General features: G+C 39.3%; 1 pseudogene; it reads right to left on the minus strand.

Moving 5' to 3' along the window:
- Positions 1-3,352: 3,352 nt before the first annotated feature.
- Positions 3,353-5,373, minus strand: LOC143670872 (small ribosomal subunit protein uS13-like; annotated as a pseudogene).
- Positions 5,374-5,891: the final 518 nt, after the last annotated feature.

Consider the following 5,891-nt stretch of genomic DNA (forward strand, 5'->3'; position numbering starts at 1 on the left):
GTCAAGGTCTCAAGGTCATCTATTCTGGCACAGGGCATTTTAGTTCCAATTCATTGCGGAGGTGATGTCTTATTTTTGGCTAAAGATATGCTCCTAATTACACATTTAGAAACACACAGCAGTACTGAAATGTCAAAGTTGGTTCTAGAATGCTGAAGTCAATAATATAGAGTCAATATTGTAGATTAAAGCCAAATCCATGGCTCTATATATCAGGTGAAAAGCACCATGAAAGGTAGTCCATGAAAAGGTAGAGGACAATGTGGCTTTTATATGGGTCTTGAAGATTCCAGTCTTGGTAACCTGAAAGTCAGTACCTTCTGTATCTGACACCAATCAATCCATGGGAACAGATATTCCTGAAACAGTCACCCTGCTTCTTGCACACAAGAAATGGCTACCGGATTTTTTATTGCATTTATGTCCTGAACACTTAGAGCAAAAGCCAGCTCTAATAGAATCACAATCCTATAAAAACACCAGGATAGATAATACATGTAAATCCCTAATAAATCAGCCACCAATAATTCTCCAATTACCAGCTATCCATGATCCAAACCTAGCTCCAAAGGTAATTTGAGATCCCGTTAGTTATTTTTTATTCCATTAGTAACATAAACACTCAGTCTCTTCTGAATATTAAACTTTTAAACTTGTACTTGATAAAGCTATCTCAAGACATGAGTTTAACCAACAAATAATTGAAACATATTAAGCTAGATAAAAGAAAGTCAGCAATATGCTAATTCAAAAGACTTTTTGCTGTGCCTTGAGGGCACCAGAAATTGGATTTTAGGTTCACAAGAGATGGGAAAAAATGATCAGCAACTAACTTTCTGCCTCTTCCCTCTGCCTTTTCATTCCAAAGATGGTTTCTTTTGTGAAAGAGGTAGGTTTACTTCAGCAGGCTTTGCCTGAGCACTTAGTGCTAAGTCTGACCTAGGAATTGGAGTCACAGAGAGAGGAACATCAGGTCTCCTTCTTTAAGGAATTCACAGTCCATTGAGGGAAGGAGATATGTGAAACAGACAATTGCAATATTTTGGGAAACCAGTGATGGAAATGTGTTTATGGGAGTGATAGGGAAATCACATACTTTCATGGATGTAGGAAAGCTGGGTTGCCTAATAAAAGTGTTTGAATCTGTGCTGGTGCAAGGTAAAGCATTTTCCTTGTCCTCAGCTACTGGTTTTGGCCACTAAAATGCTGCTTAGCCCTTGGCAGAAAATGAAGAGGTTGAAAAGTGTGCTTTGTTTTGTTTTGTTATATTTTTTATTGCACAGTGTGGTGTAGGACAAAAGGAAACTGGGGGCATTGGGCAGTACTAGTGCTGGAGTTAGGAAGGCTTCACAAGGAAAGTGGAAACTGAGTTGAGACTTGAAGGAAAGAAGGCAAAAAGAAATCAGGAGTCAAGGGAGATAGTCTGGGAAGAGGCACAGAGGAAGGATCTAGGATGTCACGTGTAGAAAATCATAAGTTTAGTTACTGCTTGATTGTGACATGGAAAGATGAATCAGAAAAGAGAGGTAGAGGCCAGGTTAGAGTGGCCTTAGATGTAACCTTTGTAAGTGAAGCTTAAACCTAGACTTTATCTTATGAGACAGGGGTTAAGCAAATTTTTTTCCGCAAAGGGCTTTGAGGATCCTATGGCTTTGATGATCCAACTTTTTCTGTTGCAATTTTTCATTTCAGCCTCAATTCTGCCTTTATAGGCAAAAGCAGCCGTGAGCAATATATAAATGAATAAGGCTATTGTGATGGTTAGGTACAAGTGTCAACTTGGCTAGGTGACGGTGACCAGTTGTCTGGTCAGGCAGGCACTGGCCTACCCATTCTCACAAGGATATTTTTTGTCTGGTTGATAAACCAGAAGGCTGGTTAATTAAATCATCAGTCCGTTGATTGCAGCTGTGGCTGATTACATTTACACTCAAATAAGGGCATGACTCCCACAAATGAGATAATCCAACCAGTTGGATCTGATTGAAAACTTTTAAGAGAGAAGAGAGAAGTTTCAATGCTTCTTCAGCCAGCGAAGAAGACTGACAAGCTAAGGAATAAGGATTGCCAGCAGCCAGCCCCAGAATGCCAGTCTTAGGAAGAAAGTATTGCCTTCATGATAAATTGTTTTGGATGTTTCCCCAGCTTCGAAACTGTAAGCTAATAAATTCCCATTGTTTAAGCCAACATATTTCATGGTATTTGCTTTGAGCAGACTAGAAAACTAAAACAGACACTTTAAAGTAATCCACTTCCATTCCTTTACTCATCCTATTTCTATCTTGTCTGCTGGAAATTTTTGCCCAATTTTCTACTGAGTTGTTAAGACTTTCTTTTATGTATTTGCATGAGCTTTGATACAGTATGGAAAATGTCACTTTGTAATGTGAGATGACTATTTTTTTCTTAATTGTTTTATTTTTGGAGGCTTTGCTTATTCAGTTTACTACCATGGAAATTATTTTTAAATATAGCTTTTAATAATCTCTTCTTTTATGGCTTCTAAGTATTTTGTTAATCTTATAATGTTGCCTATCCTGAGATTATAGAAAAATTATTACATAGTCTTCTGGAGATTTTATGGTTTGATATTTCCTTTTAAATATTTACTCTGCATAGAATTTGTGTTTTAATGTGTGAGTTAAAGATCTGACTTAATTTTTTTCCAGATACCTACTCAAGAATGCCTAAAACATTTATTGAATCACTGATCTTTTGCCCATGGACATGTTAGTATATCATATAAAAATTCCTGTTTGTATTTGCATGTATAATTCAACTTTCTACTTTATGCTCTTGATCTATATATTAATGAGTCAGACCATACTTTTTGAATTATGTTTTAATATTTTATAGGAATGTGTTCCACATTACTCTTTCAGAATATTCTCACTACCTTTTCTTTGTTTTATTATGTGGATTTTAGGTTCAGCTTTTCTAGTTACCCTTCATTTAGAGACAAGTGCTATCTTTATGAAGATGTGTTTTCCTAATCAAACACATGGCATGCTTTCTGCAATCATTAAATATTATTTTGAGTGTCTCAGTAGCATTTTAAAAGATTTGCCTCATACTTTTTGCCCCAAATATAATGAAACATACCTAAAATATGAAAGAATTTTGTGATTAACACCTATATATAAACCCTAGACATTCTGCCATTTACATTTTACTGTATTTCCATTATCAAATCTCTGTTCATCTATTTCTCTATCAATCTAAAGATGATGAATTCATTTCAGTGTAACTTGCAGACTTTCAGTAAATTTCACCCTAAATAAGTGAGTTATCAAAGCATTTCCTTAGGTGTATGGCATATTTGTTAATAGACAAGGTCAATAGTGTTATTGGATTACTTCTTCTTGGACATACCCACAGTCTGGCCATAGCAGACAGTGGTTTTGGTATGCTGACCTCAGAGAAGGCCCTGAATGTAACAAGGCCTTCTGTGGGTCTGAATTTTCTTCTGTCATTCCAGGTCTTCCTTTGCTGGTTGCCCAGGGCATTGGCCAGGACCTGACTGTATTTTTCATTTTTCATATTGTTCTAGTTTGCGAGCTGCTGGAATGCAACACACCAGAGAAGGACTGGCTTTTAATAAAAGGGGGTTTATTTTGTTAGTTCTTCAGAGGAAAGGCAGCTAACTTTCATCTGAGGATCTTTCTTATGTGGGAAGGCACAGGGTGATCTCTACTGGCCTTCTCTCCAGGCCTCTGGGTTCCAACAACTTTCCCTGGGGGATTTCTTTTTGCATTTCCAAAGGCCTGGGCTGAGCTGCAAGTGCTGAGATGAGGTATGCTGAGCTACTTGGGCTGTGCTACCTTGAGCTCTCTCATTTAAGCACCAGCCAATTAAGTCAAACATCATTCATTACAGCAGGCATGCCTCCTAGCCGACTGCAGATGTAATCAGTCACAGATGAGGTTCGTGTACCATTGGCTCATGTCCACAGCAACAGAACTAGGTGCCTTCACCTGGCCAAGTTGACGCCTGAATTTAACTACCACATGTCCACCCCTTGTCAACTTGACAACTACACACATCACCTTAAACAATATTAAGGTGCAAAAAATTGTCTTCTGGCTGTGGACCTGTGACTCTCAAGACAAGTTGTCTGGTGTCAATATGCAGAGGAGGGACAGTCACCGCATCCATAGGGAGAAATTGGAAGGAAAACCTGCAGGGCAAACACCATTGGATTTCAAAGTCTGAAAGTCATTTATCTTTCCGTTATAGAAGGTAACAGTCCCACCCTTTCCAAGGGCCTATGCAGTGGCCTGCCTCTTTCCAAACCAACCTTGGGGAACATTGAGGAGACCACCTTTTTCTTGGCTCCACTCTCTCCAGGCATTGGGGCCATCCCTGGGCTCTGCCATTTCTGGGCACATGCTCAAGCCCTCCATATGGTGGCAACCAGGCTCTCCCCAGTCCCCCAGGAGCATGCTATACCTTTTCCAAGGCATGAGGCTGCACAGCTCTTCCACTGCAACAAGGTGGAAGACTCATCTACTCCCCTCAGGGAAAACTCACCCTCTCCATGTATGTGGATGGGTCCACTCTCCTGGCTGAGGTTTCTTGGCTTCAGACCTGAGCTTCCATGGGTCTCATGCTGCAAGCTCCAATTTGTCCCTTTGTGTTGCCCTTTGTCCAGATTGGCAGTGGTTTCATTTACACCAACAGTCTCTTCAAGCACTCCAGGACTTCTCCATCATTCTCTTCACAGTTCCTCCAAAATCAGAGGAAAGGCAGCTAACTTTTGTCTGAGGTTCTTTCTTATGTGGGAATGCACAGGATGGTCTCCGCTGGCCTTCTCTCCAGGCCTCTAGGTTCCTACAACTTTCCCTGGGGTGATCTCTTTCTGCATCTCCAAAGGTCTGGGCTGAGCTGCGAGTGTTGAGATGAGGTATGCTGAGCTGCCTGGACTGTGCTACATTGAGCTCTCTCATTTAAGCATCCAGCCAATTAAATCAAACATCATTCATTGCAGCAGGCATGCCTCCTAGTCGACTGCAGATGTAGTGAGCAACAGATGAGGTTCACATGCCATTGGCTCATGGCCACAGCAACAGAACTAGATGCCTTCACCTGGCCAAGTCGACAACTGCATCTAACTACCACAATGTCTTTTTGTCTGTTCAAGAACCAGTCTGAGATTTATTCTGCATAATGTTGATCACACTTTTATCTCATCCTCAGTAGCTCTCCTGCCTTCTTAGAGAGGATATTGTCTGCTTTCCTCAACACCACATGAGCATATCTGCCTCTCATGCCCTTAATGACAGTGATGGCAAAGGCTATTTTCTGTTACCCATCATTGTTGGAGTTGAGAACTTGAAAAATGTGCGAGAACTGCTTGAGGATCACAGGAGACATGGTCGCAGTGGCAGCAGCATCAGAACTTTTTACTGTGAGATAAATTTACATAAAATGAAATACACAAATGTTAACTGTTTGCATCTCAACAAATGCATACACCAGTGTAATCCAAGCTCCTATCAAGATGAAGCACAATTTTGTTAAATTCTGAATAATTTTGATTGATTTTCAAATGTTACACCTTCCTATATTTCATGAGATAAATTCTGCATGGTTATTATGTATTATGTTGTTTTTATATATTGTTGGATTTGTTTAGCTAATAATTTTGAGAATTTTTTCCTGATATGTTCATGAGAAATATTGCCTCCTGATTTTCTTTTATTGTAATGTCTTTATTTGGTTTTGCTTTTAGTGTTATTGTGGTCTGATAACATGTATGGAGAAGTGTTCCTTCCTCATTTTTTGAAGGAGTTTGAATAAGATTATTTTTATGTATTCCTTAAATGTATAATAGAATTCGCTTCTGAAATAATTTAAGTAAGCCTTGAATTTTTTTTTCTGCATTTAGAAAA

This window comes from Tamandua tetradactyla, chromosome X (genome assembly GCF_023851605.1).
Source record: "Tamandua tetradactyla isolate mTamTet1 chromosome X, mTamTet1.pri, whole genome shotgun sequence".
Lineage (NCBI taxonomy): Eukaryota > Metazoa > Chordata > Mammalia > Pilosa > Myrmecophagidae > Tamandua > Tamandua tetradactyla.